This window comes from Panthera uncia, chromosome B4 (assembly GCF_023721935.1).
Source record: "Panthera uncia isolate 11264 chromosome B4, Puncia_PCG_1.0, whole genome shotgun sequence".
NCBI classification, from domain to species: Eukaryota; Metazoa; Chordata; class Mammalia; order Carnivora; family Felidae; genus Panthera; species Panthera uncia.
In genome coordinates this window covers 43,666,504-43,689,614 of record NC_064809.1, presented here as the reverse complement: position 1 = coordinate 43,689,614, position 23,111 = coordinate 43,666,504, and the positions used below count along the sequence as shown (strand labels likewise).

At 41.7% G+C, this 23,111-nt stretch overlaps 1 protein-coding gene across 1 annotated transcript in view; it reads left to right on the top strand.

Annotated features, from left to right (window-relative positions):
- Positions 1–2,262: 2,262 nt before the first annotated feature.
- Positions 2,263–23,111, top strand: part of STYK1 (serine/threonine/tyrosine kinase 1) — a 45,444-nt gene continuing 24,595 nt past the window's right edge. The window contains exon 1 of the mRNA XM_049627093.1: positions 2,263–2,617. The gene's annotated coding sequence lies outside the window, so the exon portion shown is untranslated. The remainder of the gene's footprint in view (positions 2,618–23,111) is intronic.

Genomic DNA, 23,111 nt, shown 5'->3' with positions numbered 1-23,111 from the left:
AAATCATTCTGGCAGCAATACGAAAGATGAGAGGGTGGTGAGGCTGAGGGATGGAGACTCGTTAGAAGACTTACAGAGATTCAGGCAAGAGAAGAGGGGGTGAACTCAGTGGAAAGGGGAAAGAGGAATGATAGAGATGTATAGGTAGGACTGTCCTTGGTGCCATCTGTTGAGCTGGAATGGGGTAGAAAGAGTGATAAGCCTCAACGCAGCATTTCCCAGCTTAAAATTTGCACAGTTAAGTGGATTTGGTACTCTAAACTTGAAGCTTCTTAGAGAGACCGGTAGCTTTTTGGAAAATCATATCCAGAGAGTGTTATCAACTAATTGGGGTCAACCTTTAGAGAATTATTTAATGGCAGGTTTTAAAACCCTGTTCTTTTACTGTTATCAGTGAGGTACATAGAAATATATATATATATAAAATATATATACAGTCAGCACAGAGCTCAATATATAAATATTTATAAACATATATATATATTTCTATATACTTCACTGATATATATGTATATACATGTATATGTATATGATATATATATACCTCACTGTATATATATGTATGTGTGTGTATATATATATATATATATATTTTTTTTTTTTTTTTAAGTAGGCTATACACCCCATGTAGAGCTTGAACAACTCCAGGATCAAGAGTCGCACATTATACTGACTGAGCCAGCCACGGGGCTCTCCAGGTACGTAGAAATTTTTAAATACTTATTTATTTATTTAGAGGGCACAAGTGAGCTAGGGGCAGGGAGAGAGAGAGAGAGAGAGAGACGGAGCTCACCTGAAGCGGGGCTCATGTATTTTTTCCTTGAAGCAGGGCTTGTGTTCACCTGGTGTGGGACTTGAACTCATGAACCACAGGATCATGATCTGAGTCAAAGTCAGATGCTTAACTGACTGAGCCACCCAAGCACCCCTCATTTTTTTTAAAATCAACTTGTAGTTGACCATGTCTCAATGATACAGCCAGAAAAGTGTAAGTCAGAGATTTGATTCAGGATTATTTTTAATGTTTTGCATGAAGGGGACTGAAATAAGATAAAATTTAAAACAACAACAACAACAACAGCAACAAATGTACAACCCATCAGAGCTTGCACAAGTAGAGGTTAATAAAAATCTAGATTGTTAATACTATCAGATAGTATTAGTTAATATTTATATAGTGCTCTTGATTTCTGAGTACTTTCAAGTGTATTTTCTTTCTTTCTTTCTTTCTTTCTTTCTCTTTCTTTCTTTCTTTCTTCCTTTCTTTCGAGACAGAGACAGCATGAGCAAGGAAGGGGCAGAGAGAGAGGGAGACAGAGAATCCCAAGCAGGATCTGAAGTCAGCACAGAGCTCAACAGCTAGAACTCAGGAACCATGAGATCATGACCTGAGCCAAAATCAAGAGTCTGATGCTTAATCTACTGAGCCACCAAGGTGCCCCTCAAATATATTTTCTTTCTTTTCCTTTTTTTAATGTTTATTTATTTATGAGAGAGAGAGAGAGAGCAAGAGAGAGTGAGAGAATGTGATAAGGAGAGGGACAGAGAGAGAGGGAGACACAGAATCTGAAGCAGGCTCCAAGGCTCTGAGCTGTCTGCACAGAGCCCGGCCCGGAGCTTGAACCCACAGACCGTGAGACCATGACCTGAGCCAAAGTCGGACACCCAACCGACTGAGCCACCCAGGCGCCCCTCAGAGAGCTCACCTGCAGTAGAGAAGCCTCTAGAGAACTAAAGAACCTCAGTGTGTAAATTTATTGTACCCATATTACATTGCCCTTACCTTCTTTCTGTTCAGGTACCCCTTTCTGTTTGATATGCTATCCGTCCTCAACAAACTGGTCTCCTATTTCAGTTATCTGTGACCCGCGTTTCTTTACCAGAACTTGTATTAAGTGTTAGTATCCAATTTGGAATTACTTCAGCTGTGTATTTTCTTCAGTGTTTCCTGTGATTATAAATGCCACGTGGGCAGGTCATAGAACTACTTCTGTTTATGCTACGTCCCTAGAAGAGAGCCCAGAATGTATTTAGACAGTATGTGCTAATGACCGATTACCTACTAATGACAGTTTTGTTTCCACTTATTCCTTCGCGATTTCCCAGCAAAGGCTTGAGGTGGAGATTATCCCAGGAGAGGACTCATCAAGCTCAAATTGTCCTCGAATCCGGACTATTGCGAGCACCGACGAAGGCTGCTGCTATGAGGTCGGACATGAGGTGGCGCTGTTGCGCTTTATCATGACTTTTTTTTTTTTTTTTTTTTTTTTCTTACCTGGGCTGCCGTCTCCTTCACAACGGACCATGTAGCGATCTCTAGAGGAGGAACACAGTAAGCAGACCAGCAGCAAGTGCAGCTTTTACAGCTTCGGCAGAGGTTTCCTGCTGGCTGGTGCACGGTGAGTCCCGGAAACCTCAGTTGCCCGCAGACTTCCCCTTGTGGGGAGCCCGCCCCAACTCCATCCTTTGCGGGCAGCCACGCCCCACAGTGGGAAGGAGGGACTGAAAAGCATTTCCTTGAGGCTGGCACACCTTGTCACATCCAAACCGATCATTTTCTAACCCCCCTGGCTGGGCCGGTTCCATCTGAGAGCAGAGTGGCCGGAGGAGGGACACGGTAGTGAACTGGGGTTCAGGGGTACGGGGGGTGGGAGGTGGATAGCTTGGGCGTTTGGGAGGGAAAGGGGGGAGAAGGCCAAGAGTGGGAAGGTTGTGAGAGACGGTTCGAATTTTATCTGAACGGGCAATGATCACCAGGTGAACGAACCTGTATTTCTTTGGAAGGAACATCTTGTGGATTTTGACTTTTATGTTTTTATGATTGTACGATGTGTTATGCTGTTCCGTGTTGACCGGATTTTTGCTTTCTTCTGAATTTGTCTTCTCTTTTTCTGTGTCTCTTTCCCTCCTACCTACCTGTCAATGTCATCCCCATTTGTCTCCTTTTTCCCGTTCATTTCTTTTTTGAAAAAAGATTTTTTAACATTTATTTATTATTGAGAGACAGAGAGACACAGAGCACGAGCAGGGAAGGGGTAGAGAAAGGGGGAGACACAGAATCTGAAGCAGGGTCCAGGCTCCGAGCTGTCAGCACAGTGCCCAACGCCGGGCTCGAACTCACCAACCCTGAGATTGTGATCTGAGCTGAAGTCCCTCGCTTAACTGACTGAGCCACCCGGGCGACCCTTTGGTTTCTGTGACTGTAGCGTCTTTCTGTTAGGAATCCCCATGCCATCTGAGTTTCTCAGACGTTTCAGACCAAGCTTTCTTCTTGCTACTTAGCGAGAACCATCAGTGGTTGTGGAAATCAAGCACCAGAGCTCCTGTAATGTGCAGCTCACACACACAGTGAAATGCACCTGGAAATGGTGACTTCGACCTGATTGACCCTCCTCAGTACTCCTAACACTCAGCGAGGGGCCATCTAGGTCTTTCAGTGAGACATGGGGAGATACCATTGATCCTTGAACATCCCGGGTTTAAGTTAGGTGGGTCCACTTATGCATGGATTTTTTCAATAAGTACAGTACAGTACTGTAAATGTGTTTTCTCTTCCTTACGATTTTCTTAATGGTGCTTTCTTTTCTTTAGCTGACTTCATTCTAAGAATCCACTGTATAATACGTATGATATGCAAAATATCGTATGCATACAGTGTTGCTCGATTGTTTATGTTATTGGTAAGGTCGACTGTAGGCTATTAGTAGTTAAGTTTTGGGGGAGTCAGAAGTTTTACCCCTGTTTTCTGCTGCACTGGGGATCGGTGTCGCTAAACCCTGTGTTGTTCAAGGGTCAACTCTACGGGCATACTTTGGAGATATTGTGGGTTTGCCTTCAGACCACTGCATTAAAGTGTAATTAATATTGGAATGAAGTGAGTCAGATGAAATTTTTGGTTTTCCAGTGCAAACAAAAGTTATGTTTAGTCTGTACTGTAGCCCGTTAAGTGTGTAATATGCCTACAAAAGTCATGTGTATACCTTAATTAAAAATTCTTTCTTTCTTTCTTTCAAAATGTTGATTTATTTTTGAGAGACAGAGACAGAGTGTGAGCAGGAGAGGGGCAGAGAGAGAGGGAGACACAGAATCTGAAGCAGGTGCCAGGCTTTGAGCTGTCAGCACAGAACCTGACGCGGGGCTCGAACTTAACCGCAAAATCACAACCTGAGCTGAAGTTGGACGCTTAACTGAGTGAGCCACCCAGGCGCCCCCCCCAAATACTTTTTTTTTCTAAAAAAGGCTGTCATCTGAGCTTCCAGAGAGTCATAATCGTTGATGGCAGACCACTGTAACGAATACAATAATAATAAAAAAGTTTGAAATATTGTGAGAATTAGCCAAAATGTGACCCAGAGACACGAAATGAACAAGTGTTCTTGAAAAAAAAATGCAAAGTTGCTACAAACCTGCCATTTGCAACAAAACAAAACAAAACAACCTGCAATACCTGTGAAGCGCAATAAAACAAAATGCTTTAGGACCACACGCCTGTGTTGCTTCTGTGAAAATCATACACTCTTTCTTTAGTGCCTTCACTATTAGCTTGCTAGGGCTGCTCTAACAAATGGCCACAAATTGAGTGGCTTAAGCAACAGAAATGTATTGTCTCACAGTTCTGGAGGCTGAAAGTCTAAAATCAACAGCCATGTTGCTTCTCTCTGAGCGCTGGGAGGGAAGGATCTATTCCAGACCCTTTTCTTTGGCTTGTAGATGGCTGTCTTTATGTTGGTATGGCATTCTCCCTGCATATGAGTCTGTCTTCAAATTTCTTTCTTTTTATTTATTTATGTATTTATAATGTTTATTTTGAGAGCACGTGTGCGTAATTGCAAGTGGGGGAGGGGCAGAGAGAGGGAGAAAGAGAGAGTCCCAAGAAGGTTCTGAGCCACCTTTTGAGACAAAGAGAGGGAGAGAGACAATCCCAAGCAGGCTCTGTGCTGTTAGTGGAGAGCCTGAGGCAGGGCTTGAACCCACAAACCGTGAGATCATGACCTGAGCCAAAACCAAGAGACCAACGCTCAACCGAGCCACCCAGGTGTCTCCAAATTTCCCCCTTTTTAAAGGACATTGGTCATATTGGATTAGTGCCCACTTTAATGACCTCCTTTTATGTCTCTATTCCCTCTGTTAAAGACTATTTCCAAGTAAGGTCACGATCTGCGGTATTGGAAGCTAGGACTTCAGTGTATGAACTTTGGGGTGCACACTTCGATCTGTAACAGTTCCTTGTTCTTTCATTATGTACATACTCAGAGTGAGTTGAGTGTCACATAGGGAGTTTTGTGATTCTACGGCTCTGTTTTATTTTTTTTTTTAATTTTTTTAATGTTTATTTCTGAGACAGAGAGAGACAGAGCATGAATGGGGGAGGGTCAGAGAGAGAGGGAGACACAGAATCTGAAGCAGGCTCCAGGCTCTGAGCTGTCAGCACAGAGCCCGATGCGGGGCTCGAACTCACAGACTGTGAGATCAGGACCTGAGCCGAAGTCTGAAGCTCAACCGACTGAGCCACCCAGGCGCCCCACTACGGCTCTGTTTTAAACTGAAGGTGTTAGTTTCCTATTGCTGCGGTAACAAATCACCCCACATTTGGTGGCTTAAACCAACACATGTTTTTCTCTTACAGTTCTGGAAGTCAGAAGTCCAAAAGGGGTTTGCATGCCTTCTGGAGGCTCTAGGAGAGAATCCCTTTGCTTGCCTTTTTTTCAGCTTCTAGAGACTGCTTGCATTCCTTGGCTCAGGACTCTCTTCCTCTATCTTCAAAGCCACGTCAAGTGTTTCTCACAGTTCATTTGCCGGCAGTGACACTTGTGCCTTTTTCTTCCATATTCAGGGTCTTTATGATTACATCAGACTCACAGGCTAATCTAGAATAATCTCCTCATTTTAAGGTCAGTGGGTTAATTCCATCTGCAATCTTAATTTCCTTTTGCTATTCTAACACTATTAAAAACTAACATATTCGGGGCACCTGGGTGGCTCAGTCGGTTAAGCATCTGACTTTGGCTCAGGTCATGATCTTGCCGTTCCCGAGTTTGAGCCCCACATCAGGCTCTGTGCTGACAGCTCAGAGCCTGGAGCCTGTTTCAGATTCTGTGTCTCCCTATCTCGCTCTGCCCTTCCCCCACTCACTCTTTGTCTCTCTCTCTCAAAAATAAATAAACATTAAAAAATTAAAAAAAAGAAACTAATATATTCATAGTTCTGGAGATTTGGACATAGATGTGTTTGAGGGGCCACTGACAGCCACACTGAGCTTTGAATAACTGGGTTTTCTTTATTGGGTTTATTGTCCTGTTTTCACTCTGAGGGATCAGTGTTTTGCTTGCTATGTGTAGCAAGGAACTTTATATCCCTTTTATAAGAGAAAACCAGCATCCTGTCTAGTGATAGAGCTAAAAATGTGTTTCCATTGAGCAGAAACCTGGGTAGCATGATGCTTCTATCGAATACTATTAAAAACGACTCCCCATCCCTTGTACTTTTAGCATTACAGCTTAATTCTTTATACCCAATTAATTTGTATAGGTTATTTTTTTGATAAAAGTGTCTTTCTAGGGGCGCGTAGGTGGCTCCAGGCAGTTAAGCGTCCCGACTCTTGGTTTCAGCTCAGGCTATGATCTCACAGTTCGTGGGTTCAAGCCCCTCCCTGGGCTCTGCGCTCAGTCTCTTTGCCTCTCAAAATAAATAAATAAATAAAATTAAAAATAATTTCTTTCAGCTCCAATGTTATTTTTATAGGTGAATTTAGCTGTGTATTTATCGAACAGCCGTATGAATTTTGACATGTGGGCGGACGCTGCTTTAGGCAGAAGAGACATAGCAATGCAGAAAGGAGCTGGGGTCCTTAAATTCTTGTTGTTGTGAAGGTGTCCCTCTCACTCCCTTCTCGTCCTTCCCCTGGTCTCAATTCCCCACCACATCCCTGGCTTTAGATGTGGCTACTGCTCTGTGCCTATGTCTGGGCTGTACTAACGAAGGACCTAAGGAAGGAAATTGCCATGCCCTCAAGGAAACTACCAACTGTTTGGGAAGAAGCAGATAATAATAAGCAAGCCAATGAAGCACTGAGTCAGCTGGTTCAATGCTCTATATTAGCATATCACCTCTTGGACATGGTTTCTAACTGGGAAAAATGAAAGTAGAAGGGAATGAGCACACACATACCAAAAAAAAAAAAAAAAAAAAAGTGGCTGCTTGCACAGACATCAGCGTAGACCAGAATGAGTCCTGTCCCGAGTCCAGGGACCTGAAATCTGGTTTAAGCTCTTGCACTCTTTTTGCAAGCAAAGAACAAGGGACTTACTTCAGTGTCCTTCATTATTATTATTATTTCGTTATTATTATTGTTATTATTTCCTCTCTTAACAAATGAAGGGTTGAGGTAGACTGGGAAACCTCCAGGGAGTCTTCCAGGCTTAAAACAAAATGAGTCTTTTATTTTTGAATTTCTCACAATTTCTCTGAGTTTCTGAAGCAGAATAATAATGAGGGGGCAGGTTTGAATTCAGCTGGGGAGATGGTCACCTCTGGGCCAGAAAGGAAACTGGGGATGGGGTGCAGGGGTTTCTATCCATCCCTTGACTTCAGCCTCCTTTCCTGAAGGTACTCTTACCCGCTCAGCTCAGGTGGCCTTCACTACTTTTCTCCTGTCTACAAGGCCAGCTGAATTGGGCGGTGTAGATTCCTGCCGCCTCATGTTGTGAACGCCATTTCCTAAGGGTGAGTTTTCAGGGAACGGAAGGATCTCCCTAGGCTCATGCCTCCTTTAACCCTCATCAGTCTCTGTTGTGGCCCGACTTCTAAGAATCGTTGCCACCCACAACTCAGCCAACCATCAAGTCAATACAGCTAATTCTCAGTAATGGCCATGATCAAATCAACTTGAAGACAGTGATTGCATGTTTCAAACCTGCACTTTTAAGATTTTTATGAACTAAATTACTGGTAAGAATTATAAATGAGAAAGGAAACCTGTTTTAATTTTCCTTCTGTTATAGCCTCAGCCATAGTAAACTGCCCCATCGGTATATATTTGTAGAGCAGTGGTTTTCAATGTTGGCAGGTAACAAAATAGAAATATGGTGCTATTTCCAGAATACTGATCTAAATTAAAATTATGACATGTATATAATTCTAGGCTCTGTCAGAAATCTAAGAACAAATTGTAGCAGATGCTGTAGGGTAAGGAAAAAAAAATATGTTTCAAACTGTACATTGTGGCCATAGGTAAATTTCAATAATACACATTTACACAAAATACACAATACACAATACACAATTACATTTACACAAAATACACAATACACAATTACATTTACACAAAATACACAATACACAATTACACAAAATACACAATAATACACAAAATAATACTCGTATTTTAAGCCAATTAGCTTTCTAGAGAACTCTTCCAAGTTATTAGCTTGTGTCTCATCAGTTTTTTTTTGTTTTTGTTTTTTTAGTGTTTATTTATTTTTGACACAGAGAGAGAGAGACAGAGCATGAGCAGGGGAGGGACAGAGAGAGGAGGAGACACAGAATCTGAAGCAGGCTCTAGGCTCCGAGCTGTCAGCACAGAGCCCAATGCAGGGCTCGAACTCACAGACCATGAGATCATGACCCGAGCTGAAGCCAGACGCTCAACCGACTGAGCCACCCAGGTGCCCCATTGTCTCATCAGTTTTGAGTGATTTAGCCAAATGCACTGTATTGTTGGGTAAATGCAGAGTTTTGTGTTGAACAACTCTAGGAGACACCATTTATTTTCTATTCATATTATGCTATCAACTCAATGTTGAAAAACATCTGCCAAAGACGATAATTTGGAGTTTGGAGAAATTGATCCCAAGCTCTTCTTTTCTGACAGAACTCTCTATCCAAGCCACCCCCGGTTTGTGTCCTTTGGGTCAACTTCTCCAAAGTCCCTCTTATGTCAGATGGGGCTGTCTTGCCTAAGTGCTCAGTCCAGGCCTCAATCTAGTGCTCCTTCTGGCCAGTTAGAGACTAAAGCAGCAGGAAAGGACTTGATTTATCTGAGTAGTAGAAGTGACAGCCTTGCTTCTGGTTCAAGGAAGGAGGAGGAGGCATAAGAGAATGCCAAATATTTACCTCCATTACCTTGTTTTCCATCAGATACATAATCAGATTCCACAAATCCAGCCAGTCTGGTCTGAAGCTGTCCTGCGTCCTACCTCTGTGGTCCTTCCTCGTAGGTCTCCATGCCCGATTCCTTTAGCGTTGCTGGGGGCTGATCATTAAGTGTGCGTCAAAATGAATTCCGGCAGAGGAAGAAGAAAGAAGCAGAGTATCCCCTAAAATATTCATAAAGCCTGGAAGTGCCAACAATTAAAAACACAGCCAGAATGGGAAGTCTCGAGTCTTCAACTTGGGGCATGCATGGGGTAGAGATTTCCAGAGGCTCGTCCAGACACATAAAGAGCCCAAAGACCTGGCAGGCAGAAGAAACTATGAAAGCGTATGCACATTATGAACTGTACAAACTGGGATCTTTTTCCTTACCCTCATCCCTCCAAACCCCAACTGGAAAAAAGGGGGATCAAATATCCAGCCAGCCTTATGAAGGGTGGAAAATTGTAGGGAAGGAGCACTAGGTGGAGATTCAAGACACATGAGCGTAGTCTTAGCCTGAGTGTTAACTGGCTGTTGGAAGATACCTCAAACTGTGCCTGAGTTTGCTCATCCATAAGTTATGGAGCTGAGGGGTTTTTTTTGTTGTTGAGTTCAAAGGGCTCTTCCGGTTGTTTAGGATTCTGTGGCATTGGTGGAGCACGTGTTGCATTTCAGAGTGTGCTTGTCAGGCAGAATAAGCAATGGAAGGCAGGGTTGCTGTTTTCATTGTTTCTGTAGCAGCGAGTATGGCCCAGAGGAAACAGCAGTGGTTACTTAATTTGCAGCATGGGAATAGAATGGCTTTTGGGGAGCGCCTGGGTGGCTCAGTGGGTTAAGTGTCCAACTGCAGCTCAGGTCATGATCTCACACTCTGTGAGTTCGAGCCCCGTGTCGGGCTCTGTGCTGACAACTTGGAGCCTGGAGCCTGCTTCAGATTCTGTGTCTCCTCCTCTCTCTGCCCCTCCCCTGCTCATGCTCTGTCTCTCTCGGTCTCAAAAATAAATAAAAACATTAAAAAAAATGGCTTTTTGATATTGAGAGTCGAGATTGTTGTATCTTCATCCCTTCTTGAAGCCCAGCCATCTCTGCTACCACCAAGTGACCTTGATTTCACTCCTTGTCCTTGTCCTTGTCCTCACCCACATTCCACTCTTAGGATGAGTTAATAATGGATTCATGATGAAGGGGTTTCATATCCAATTAGGTCTCTGATTTATCTTCTGACCCTAAGCGAGTCCCCTTTTCACTCAGACCTTAGTTTCCACATAATGGAGTTGCTAAGGTAGCCATGGATTATTCTGCACTGGTTTTCTATTATAAAAATGAAGATGGGGCACCTGGCACTTAACTCACTTGATTAAGCGTCCGACTTCAGCTCAGGTCATGATCTCGCGGTTTGTGGGTTTGAGCCCCACGTCTGGCTCTGTGCTGACAGCTTGGAGCCTGGAGCCTGCTTCAGATTCTGTGTCTCCCTCTCTCTCTGCCCCTCCCCTGCTCACGCTCTCTCTCTGTCTCAAAAATAAATAAACATAAAAAAAAAAAATTTTTTTTTAATGAAGATGGGGCACCTGAGTGGCTCAGTCGGGTAGGCGTCTGACTCTTGATTTTGGCTCAGGTTATGATCTCATGGTTTGTCAGTTCGAGCCTCGTGTCGGGCTCTGCACAGACGGAATGGAGCCTGCATGGGATTCGCTCTCCATTTCTCTCTCTGCCCCTCCCCCACTTGTATGTTCTCTCTCTCTCTCAGAATGAATAAACTTTAAAATCTATCTATCGATATATATAGATATATATCTATATAACTATATAACTATATAACTATATAACTATATATAACTATATATCTATATAACTATATCTATCTATCTATCGATATATAGATATATATCTGTATAACTATATAACTATCTATATAACTATATCTATATAACGATCTATAGATAGTTATCTATCTATCGATATATATACACATCTATATATATCGATAGATAGATAGATAACTTTGAGAAATATACCAACTCTATAGGATTGGGAAGAAAGAAATATTAATAAGCCAAATGTGACTTTATAATTATCTGTAAAGCATCACTTCTTCAGCACATCACATTTATCTTTCCAAGTCTGCTCTCCTTGGGCTGATATTGAAATTGATTATTTTTAATTCACTGAGTTAGCACTGACCATGGAATGGAGGCAAGCTGACTTCAAAACCAAAGTATGAGCTTACGTTATCTACAAACAGATGGGCAATAAAGATTTGATAGTATCAGCAAGGTTGCAGGTTGTGGGTTTATAGGTATTCAAAAACTATGTGAGATAAGTCACTCACCAAAAGGAGTTGAACGCTGGGCTAGAACTCTCTGTGCTAGATGGAGGTCCTTATAGTTTTACATGTGAGTTACAGGATTTAATAGTGGTATTAGGGACTGCTCCTTTGCGCCTTTCATTTAAGCTCAATCAATAACATTTTGGGTGCCCAGGGAACAGTGTTCTCTATAGGTTTGATGTGAAGAAGCATTTGTGGATAGGAATTTAGAGATGTGACTCTGGGTACCAGAGTCCCACCAAATTCATGGCAATGTGAGGAATCAGATGAACTCGGGCCCGTCAAAGAAAATAAACTGGGTGCTGATGCTAAGAACTACAAAATGTGCTCTATAGTGTGTGCCTTTATCCAAACATGAGGAGGATCAGAAGTGGCCTTTTAGTATGCTATGGTACCATATATAAATAGCATGCTTGGCCAGACTCTAGGAGGCATGTATTGTCCAACCTGTTCTAGAATGGATCTTCTCAGAGACAGAGCATTCTGTGACATTGCCGAATCATACACAAATTCTGGTTTAACCTTTAGAGGCCATGGAACTGTTTGTCATCATCAACAACAAATGAGACTTGCACACTGAAAACTACAAAATATCATTGAAAAAATTAAAGAGGATCTAAGAAGACTTAATATCGTTAAGATGGTAGTACCCTCTCAATTGATCTGTACAGTCAATGTAATCTCTACCCCAATTTTTTTTACAGAAATGGCCAAACTGATTCTAAAATGCACATCGTAACATAAGTGTCTTAAAATATCCAAAACAGTCAAAAAGAGAACAAAGATGGAGGAGTCATGTCTAATGATTTAAAAACTCACTAAGTTTTTTTTTTTTTTTAATTTTTAATGTTTATTTACTTTTGAGAGACAGAGCATGAACGGGAGGGGCAGAGAGAGAGGGAGACACAGAATCCAAAACAAGCTCCAGGCTCCGAGCTGTCAGCACAGAGCCCCACGCGGGGCTCGAGTTCACGAACCGTGTGATCATGACTTGAGCCCTAGTCAGATGCTTAACTAACTGAGCCACCCAGGTGCCCCTAAAAACTCACTAAGTTTTAAAACTAAGTAATTAAGACTGTGTACTATTGGCATAAAGATAGACATATAGACCAATGGAACAGAATTGAGGGTCCTGAAATAAACTCATACCTATGGCCATTTGATTTTCTTTTTTATTAAAAAAAATTTTTTTTAATTATTTTTCTTTATTTTTGAGAGGCAGAGAGACACAGTGTGTGTGGGGGAAGGGCAGAGAGAGAGGGAGACACAGAATCCAAAGCAGGTTCCAGGCTCTGAGCTGTCAGCACAGAGCCCGATGCGGGGCCCAAACTCATGAACCATGAGATCATGACCAGAGCCAAAGTTGGATGGATGCTCAACCGACTGAGCCACCCAGCCCCCCGGGCCATTTGACTTTCTATATAGTGCCAACACAATTCATTGTGCAGATGCACTGGATATTAACATGCAAAAGAATGAAATTGATTGCCTACTTCACAACATTTGCAGAAATTAACTCAAAATAGGTCAAAGATCTAAATGTAAGATCTAAAATCATTATTCAGCCATAAAAATGAATGAAGTACTGATTTATGCTATAACATGGATGGGATGGTTAATTTTTTTAAAAAAATTTTAATGTTTTTATTTATTTTTGAGAGAGAGAGAGAGAGAGAGAGCAAGCAGGGGAGGGGCAGAGAGAGAGGGAGACGCAGAATCTGAAGCAGGCTCCAGGCTCCGAGCTGTCAGTACGGAGCTGATGTGGGGCCTGAACTCATGAGCTGTGAGATCATGACCTGAGCCGAAGCCGGACGCTTAACTGACTGAGCCAGCCAGGTGCCCCAGGATGGTTAGTTTTATGTGTCAGTTTGACTGGGCTGAGGAATGTCCAGATGTTGAGGAAACATGATTTCTGGGTGCCTCTGTGAGGATGTTTCTGGAAAAGATTAGCATTTGAATCAGTGGACTGAGTAAAGGAGATCTGCCCTTGCCAGTGTGGGTGGACATTATCCAGCCTGCTGAGGGCTTGAGGAAAGCAAAAAGATGGAGGAAGGGTGAATTTTCTCTCTCTCGAGATGGGACACCCATCTTCTCCTGCCCTCCACCATCGGAACTCCTGGTTCTCCGGCCCTTGGGCTCTAGGACTTACGCCCATGGTCCCCCGCTCTCAGGCCTTCAGCCTCACACTGAATTGTACTACCAGCTTTCCTGATTTTCCAGCTTGCAGACAGCAGGTTGGGGGACTTCTCGGCCTCTGTAATCTCATGAGCTAATTCCCATAATAAATGTCCTCCTAGATATTTGTCTATATATCTACATCTTTATATCTTATTCGTTCAGTTTCTCTAGAGAACTCTGATTAATACAATGGGTGATCTTAAATGCATGCTAAGTGAAAGAAACCAGACACAAAGCTACAGATTGTATGATTCAATTCGTATGAAATGTTCAAAATAGGTAAATCCAGAGACAGAAAATAGGTGATTGCCAGGCGCTGGGGAGAGTGGGCATTGGGGAGTGACTACTATTGGTACAGATTTCTTGGAGGGGATGATGAAAATATTCTAAAATTAGATAGCAGTGATGGCTGTACGATTTTGTGACTATAAAAACCACTGATAATACACTTTAAAAAGGGTGAGTTCTTGGGGCCCCTGGGTGGCTCAGTCGGTTAAGTGTCGGACTTCAGCTCAGGTCACGATGTCATGGTTCGTGAGTTGGAACCCCACATTGGGCTCTGTGCTGGCAGCTCAGAGCTTGGAGCCTGCTTTGGATTCTGTGACTCCCCCTCTCTCTGCCCCTCCGCTGCTCACACTCTGTCTCTCTTTGTCTCTCAAAAATTAAATAAACGTGAAAACAAATTTTTTAAAAGGGTGAGTTCTCTGGTATGTGAATTATATCTCAGTCAAAAAGAAAGCAATATTGAAGGTAATTCTAATTTTGAAAAAAAAAAGAAAAGAAAAAGGAAAGAAAAGGAAAGAAAAGAAAAGAAAAAAAAAGGTTTTCAAGAATCTGCTAGGAAGATGATATAATGTCAGAAAATAGATTCCAAAGCCATACAACCTGGGAGTTCCAAATCCCTGTTACTAGCTGAGTGGTCCAGAGCAAGTTACTTTACGTCTCTGTGACCCAGAGGTCATTGGTGCCATTGTAACTATATGCCTACTAGGCTGTAATGGGAAGCAAAAACCAGTATGAAGGAAGCTGTGCTGCATGTAAGTGACGGTTAAAGAGGGGCAGAGCAGGGCAGGGTCCAAAGCAGATTGCTTCATTGGTTTATTGTCTGAACTCTGCTCCAGGCTGACTCACGGAAAGACACTGGGTGCAGTGGAAAAGGAGGAAGAGATAATATGGATCCAAGATACCATATCTATATTTGACCTTTCCTGGACCTGGAAAAGATCCAGAACTATGTTAGGAGAGACACATAGAGGAGGGCACCAGAGCCAGGGATGATGAAAAGTATTGGATAAATTTTTTGTTGCTCAGTTTAAATAAATATTAGGCAAAAATGTTGAGGGTTTTCCTCTGGTTTCAGACAATAAACTTAAGATTTTGTTCTCTTGTCCTGTCTCTACTGGGACCTTGCTTCATCTTTCAATTGAAAATGAGATCAGACAGGGGCACTTGGGTGGCTCAGTCAGTTAAGTATCTGACTCTTGATTTAGTCTCAGGTCATGAGCTCATGGTTTGTGAGTTCAAGCCCCGCATTGGGCTCTGTGCAGAAAGCATGGAGCCTGCCTGGGATTCTCTCTCTGTCTCTCTCTGTCCCTCTCCTGCTCATGCACTCTCTCTCTCTCAAAATAAATAAATAACCTTTTAACAACAACAAAAAAAGATCAAACAAATCTTTAAAGTTCATGTCACTGCCACATTTTTATTCCCAGGACAGATCAAGAAGCTAGGACAGTGGCAGGTGTTTGTAGCAAGATTCACATTCTTTTGTTTTTTTAACTAATTAATTAATTAATCAAAGTTTTATTTAATTGTAGTTAGTTAACATATTTGCAATATTGGTTTCAGGAGTAAAATTCAGTGATTCATCACTTAAATACAACACCCAGTGTTCATCATAACAAGAGCCCTCCCTAATACCCATCACCCATCTAGCCCATCCCCCTCCCACCTCCCTCCATTGACCCTCAGTTTGTTCCCTATCTTCAAGAGTCTCTTACTGTGTCTCTCTCTCTCTCTCTTTCCTCCTCCCATGTGTTCATCTGTTTTGTTTCTTAAACTCTACATATGCATGAAATCATATGGTATTTGTCTTTCTCTGATTTATTTCGCTTAGTGTAATACATCTAGCTCCATCCACGTTATTGCAAATGGCAAGATTTCATTCTTTTTGACCACATCCCTTTGTTTTAAACTGCTTTCTGCATCTTTGTAAGATGCACTTCCCATTCATGACTTTTCTTTAGATCTCACTCTTTCTGTCAACATACAGCAAAGAAGGACTATATTACATAGCCATTTTGAGGGAATGATAGAAAGGTGTCACATTTCTTACTTAAAAAAAAAATAGAGAAAACTCTGTTATTGACCTTTCCTCTGGTTTTACACTTCTGAATTCTCTTCTTTATGTGAGTATATGTTATATATCCTTGGTTTCATCATCGTTTTCCTTTCTTGGATTCTAAATAAATAATTATAATGCCTTGTATTTTTACTCTATATATTTCATGGTGTTTTACATACAAACCTCAGACCAAGACATGTTAATTAGCTTGCTTAAGGTCACACACAAGATGGTGCTAACCCAGTGTCATAACTGAGATCTCAGGTCTCCTTTGCCTGTATTAGGAGAGGATTCTTTCTTTTCATTCTACATTTCTCCTAGAACTTTCCATTGAGAAATAATCTAGGTGAGGAAAATATAACCAATTCCAGGGCAGAAGGCAGCTGAAGCCAACATGAAGATCAGTGCTGGGGCCTCATTATACTGGAGTCCATGCTAGTGTAGAAATAGTGTTATTTAAAGTTCATTTGATCACAGGGTTTCCTCCAAAGTGCATCTCATATCTTCATTAATCTCTGTCTTCCTCAAAATCACTGGTATTGATATATGAGAGGAGAAAGAGTATGATTAGCAAATGATAGAGCAAGCAATAAGAACTGGCTTGAAATTCTCTGAAATACCAAAACCTTAACACCAGCTTAACAGATCTCCAAATCATTTACTATAGAAATGCTTTAATGGTGGGAAGCAAGGTACATCAGAAAAGAGGGCAGTGGACCTGTGGGGGCAGGGGAGAGGGAGAACGTGATAATACGACCTTTCTGAATTCCATCAATTTCTTTTATTCTAAGACTTTAAAGTCTTGTCCTATGTTTTATCTTATTTGTCTTGCCAGAATGTCTGATTAGGCAGTTCAAGGATTATGATCCATTACTTTATGGATCAGGAATTAAAACCCAGAGATGTGATAACACCTGCTCCAAATGATAGAGACAGAAAGGGAGAGAGAAACAGAGATAATGTTAAGATATGGCTGCCAATTTAGAACTGTATTAAACTAGATCCTGATGAATTTTAAATCTGCTTATATCACTTTACCTATGAACATAAGAAAAACCCCTTTATTAAAAACTTTCATGAACGTAAAATTGATATATTTATTCTATTGTATAGCTGTATAAAAATTTGGCAGTCCTCTTTGCATTAGAGTTTTCCAGAGAAATAGAGCCAACAGGATGTTTGTGTGTCTATGTATGTATGTATATGCATGTAGGTATGCCTATATGTATGTATGTATCGTCTATTGAGATCTAGTTTGAAGAACAGATCTGAGCCTGGATGGCTCAGTTGGCTAAGCATCCGACTCTTGATTTTGGCTCAGGATATGATCTCACGGTTTGTGAGATTGAGCCCTGTGGTGGGCTCTGCACCGGCAGTGCAGGGTCTGTTTGGGATTCTCTCTCTCTCTCTCTCTCTCCCTGCCCCTCCACTGTTTGTTCTCTCTCTTTCAAAATAAATAAATAAGCATTAACAAAAATTAAGAATCTGTGGATAGTTGGGAAGTCCAAAGTCTTCAAGGTAGACCAGCAGGCTGGAGACCCAGTGAAGTGATGCAGTTTAAGTCCAAAGGCAGTGTGCTGGCATAATTTCCTCTTCTGGGGAGGTCAGTCTTTTTCTATTAAGACCTTCAACTGATTAGATGGGCCATACCCACATTATGGAGGGTAATGTGCTTTCTTCAAAGTTCCCTGACTTAATTGTTAATCTCATTTTAAAAATGCCTTCACAGAAATATCTAGAATAACGTTTGATCAATTATCTGGGTACCATGGCCTAGCCAAGTTGACACATAAAATTACCCATCACACACCTCTTCATGAAAATTTAATTTTATTTCTACTTTTAATTTTAATACAATTTGCATAATTGTATAATTATAATAGCAATTTAAAAACAATCATTATTTATTAATAATTATTATTAATCAATAATAATAACAATCAATTATAATTATTAAATAAAATGATAATTTTTTTTTTGCATGTTCGGAAACATCTTCCATTAAAAAAATGCTTTTATGGGGTGCCTGGTTGGCTCAGGCAGTGGAGCCTGAGACTCTTGGTCTCAGGGTTGTGAGTTTGAGCCCCATGTTGGGTGTAGAGATTACTTAAAAATAATATCTCTTAAAAAATCCTTTTATAATTGAGTCTTAGGAGAGAAATTACTGGGTCAAAATTATGAACGTCATTCAGACTCTTTTCTTACATTGCCAAATTCATTTCCATAATGTAGAAATTTAGATTCCCTGTTAATGTGTAAGAGTGGGCTTTTTAAAATAGGGTTCTTCAGAACATCAGAATTCTCTTTCTTTTTTTTTCTTAAATGGAAATACAAAAATTTCACATCTTGGTTTTACTTGAATGTATATTATATAATTATTAGTTAAATTGAACATCTTTAATCTTAACATCACCCTTCTCCCATATTTGTTAAACACTTTGATTTGATATACTGGTTTTCTTTTGATTTTCACTGTTTTTTTTTTAATTTTTAATTTTTATTTTTTAATTTTAATTTTAATTTTTTTTGAGAGAGAGAGAGAGGGAGAGAGAGAGAGAGAGAGTCTGTGTGAACAGGGAAGGGGGACAGAGGAAGAGAGAGAGAGAATCCCAAGCAGGCTTCACACTCAGTGTGGAGGTTGACACGGAGCTCGATCCCATGACCCTGGGATCATAAGCTGAGCCAAAATCAAGAGGCAGACGCTTAACCGACTGAGCTACCCAGGTGCCCCATGTTTTTCACTTTTCATGACCATTTATTTATTGTCATCTTATTAATTTTCTTACTATAGTTACTAAGTTTTGTAGAATTTCTGTTTTTATGCATTGATCCTTTCTTTGTGGTTTTACTTTTTCTGTTGGAAGGATTCTTCTATTTATTTATTTATTTGTTTATTTCTTTATTTACTTTATGCATTTGTATCTCTTTTGTTATTGATTATTTATTTTTATTTTTAAATTTACATCTAAGTTACTTAGCATTTAATGCAGTAATGATTTCAGGAGTAGATTCCAGTGATTCATCCCCTACGTGTAACACCCATTGCTCATCCCAGCAATGGGATGGGCCCCTTGCTCATTTAGCCATCCTCCCATCCACAACCCCTCCAACAACCCTCAGTTTGCTCTCTATATTTAAGATATTTAAGAGTCTCGTATGTTTTGCCCCCTCCCTCTTTTTACATCATGTTTGCTTCCCTTTCCCTATGTTCATCTGTTTCGTATCTTAAATTCCACATATAAGTGAAGTCATGATATTTGTCTTTCTGTAATTCCGCTTAGCATAATACCCTCTAGTTCCATCCACGTAGTTGCAAATGGCAAGATTTCATTCTTTTTGATTGCCGAGTAATACTCCATTGCATATATATACCACATCTTCTTTATCCATTCATCTGTCAGTGGACACTTGGGCTCTTTCCATATTTTGGCTATTGTTGATAGTGTTGCTATAAACATGGGGGTGCATGTGTCACTTCAAAACAGCATACCTGTATCCCTTGGATAGATACCTAGTAGTGCAATTGCTGGGTCAGAGGGTAGTTCTATTTTTAATTTTTTGAGGAAACTCCATACTGTCTTCCAGAGTGGCTGAACTAGTTTGCATTCCCACCAGCAGTGCAAAAGGGTTCCTGTTTCTTCACATCCTCGCCAACATCTGTTGTCTGAGCTGTTAATTTTAGCCATTCTGACTGGCGTGAGTTGGTATGTTATCGTGGTTTTGATTTGTACAGGAATCTTTTCTTATTTTTTTTAACTTTTTTTTTTTTTAATTTATTTTTGAGACAGAGAGCGACAGAGCATGAACAGGGGAGGGGCAGAGAGAGAGGGAGACACAGAATCTGAAGCGGGCTCCAGGCTCTGAGCTGTCAGCACAGAGCCCGACGCGGGGCTCGAACTCACGGACCGCGAGATCGTGACCTGAGCCGAAGTCGGCCGCTTAACCGACTGAGCCACCCAGGCGCCCCAGGAATCTTTTCTTTTAATCTTACGTAGTCCTCACCAATCCCATATAACGTACAATGTTAGTTTTTGTTTCTTAAAACATATAATCATTTGTCCAACTAAAATTTATTGTTGCACAGGAATGAAGCAAGGATCTAAATTATTATTGCCAAGCGAGTAACCATAATATGCATATGATGCATAATCCACATAATGATAATCAATCTCAACAGTTCGCAACCTGGCTGTAATTTAGTGTCTCCTGGGAAGCAGTCCCTTTTTTCAGTGCTGATAAGTGAAATCATACTTATGGGATACATAAACATCATAATTCTTCTAAGGTAGGGAGTGAACCCCACATGGGCATTTTTTAGAAAGCTCCCTACAAGAGGCTAATGTGTAGCCAGGTTTGAGAATCTGCTTGTTCTGTTTCATGCTGACTTCTTTATATTAAATCCCTAAATATGTCATTTATTTCTGGGATATTTATGTGCTCTATTAAGCTTACTCTCTATTTTTGAGTGTCACTGTGTAGGTTAGTGTGTGTGTTAGGCTTTGTAACATATTCAGGCCTAGAATATGCTTCTTGCCTCAAATCTTGTTTTGCTTTTGGAATGAGAGATTAATGCATGCTGGGATATCACTAGTTCTTATCCTCATCTTGCTGGAGCCCTAAGTTTGCAAAACAAAAACAAAAACAAAAACAACTGTAACAAGTCCTTATTGAACTTCTCAACTTACTTACACATCTTAGAAAAGCTACCTAAACTTTCTCCCCATCCTCATTTTCTGTTTATTCTCTGAACTACCCCCCTCTCTAGCTCCGCTACTGCTTATTCTTTCTAGGACCATGAGTGATCTCCGTTCTGCCTGTATCCATTGGGCCACTTCTCTGAGAGAGTGATTTGAGATAAACTAACTAGGTTTTGGAGGTAAATTCTAGGTAAAGGTCGACAGTTTGGTGATACATTCACATGTAGGTGAGAGTAAGCAACTTGGGTTTATAGTGTGGCGAGCAGAACAGTAGGGGCAAGAGGTCCAGGGGCACGTGGGTGGGCGTGAAGTAGAGTATGGATGGGGTGATGGCCATTATTCAGGTGCAAGGCCATCAGGGTATCTATCAGGAGGGGGGTGGCTTTCCATTTGTAGTAGGACATCAGTAACCAGACTATATTGTGCAGTTCTAATCTCATGAAAGAGGATTGATTTAGGCAGAGAGGTCAGTGAGGGCCTATCCACTTGTGAGACATTCAGAATAGGACTCCAGACTTGAGAGTACTTGGGTACTCAGCATGAGTACCTGGACAACCTTACGAGAAATGAGTGACCTGTCTTCTCAAACTAAGGAGGGTGGCAAGAAGGATAGGGAGAAGGAGCCGAGACTATTGATCTCCTTACTGCCTCCATCCAGATTAGTTCAGGAATTTTACCCAAGACTGGGTAAAAATGTAGCCAGCAGATAGGTGGTGTCAATGGAAGCAGCTAGAAGGCGTTGGGACATTTAGGGACAGAAGGTGAATTAATTAACTAATTAATAATATACCACCATGTAGCATTCTATCTGTTTTATACCTTAGTTTACAGCATTGTGCTCTTGATCCGTCTTGTTTAAATCTCCCGTCCTCAACATGATTGTCAAATTCAGAGACCTCTTAGAAGGTGTAATACTTAGACTGTCCAATCGTACGTAGTTGCTGTATGAAGTTTTAACACCCACGTTCCTTTATGATTAACTTCCTCTTCGCACACAGGACTACGTGTAGTTAGATCTACCAATATTATAAATATCTTGACAATAGGGGTTTTGTTTTGTTATCTGGAGTTATATACGCTTACCTGATTGGTACAGCTATGTGACTACCTCCCAATCTGGGAGACAGGTGAAGAAGGGATGGGGGAGGAAGGGAGGCACTGCTTCATATTGATTGTCAATAATGGGCCCAGCACTATGCTAGGTATTATACGTAAATTATCCTGGAGAGCTTTCCACAGTCTCGGGAGAGAGATATCATTGTCTCCGCTGACAGATGGACAAATGGAGGCTCAGAAGGTTAGAATGACTTATACACAGTCTGGGAGAATGTTGGACCTGAGATCCAAATAGAAGTCTGACTCCAAATCTCCTTCTCTTGCCACTTCCCTGGAGGAAAGTACAGGCAGGGCAGGGATAGAAATGAAGCTTGTGAGCTTCTGGGGCTGCTGGGATATGGGTAGAAAGAGGCAGGTCTGCAGGACCTTCAGAATTTGAGAGGCAAGGTCGTCTCACTGGTTGAGGGGACTTGCTCATTGCCCTGCCCCCTTTTCTGACGTGACTCATTCCTTGCTGCTGTCTGTGGTTCTTCACTGCCCTCAGGAGAGAAACAGGTGTCCCGCTCCCTGAACTAGGAAGGGAAGGCATGGCAAAGTCAGGTGTCGTGCCTCTGGACGCTTGATGAATCACCTATCAAACCGGAATTGGCACCTCTGTTATCATAACACCAGCTCAGTGCTGATTCCATCTTTCCCAGCTTCCAGACTGCTCAGCTCTGAGGCACACTGAGCCACTCTTAAGGAGGGACTCCGCTGTTTGCTCCTTGCTGTGCAGAATGAGGTTCCCGGGGGGCATCGTTTTCATCTCACCAGGCGTTTGTGGTTGTGTACCTGGGATTACCTTCTCTGTGCAGGATCTTTACAGGGACCCGCCCTGTGTGACACAGCACTTCACACATTTCCTGCTTGTGACATCCCCTGTCCATTGTCTCTCTGCCTGCCCGGGTCCGGGACTCATTTATCAGAGTATGAGACAGCGTGTGTACGTGTGTGTGCGCGTGTGTGCACGTATGTGTGTTCCCGCCATCTTTCGCAGAATGCCTTCTTTCTGTCCTTTTTCAGTGTGGCTCTCCCGTCTGCCAGAGGGCAATGTGCTAGAATGGGCGGGAAGAGTGGTAGAACAGGGTGGAGCTCCTCACTTACAGGGGAAACTGCTAAGACTTCTCAAGTTCCAGAAGTCCCCCCACTGCCCCTGAATGAAAAGTCTAGCAGAATGAATAGCAGAGAGGGGGACTGATCTTTGGAAATGCATGTGACTGACCACAGCAGCAGCGAAGTGTTTGAGAGAAGCCCCAGGGAGGCGTCTCCTCTGGCGTGTCCAACAGGTAGGAGAAAGGAGACGCAGATAGAAAAGAGGCGATTCTGTGTTTTGGGGGGGGGG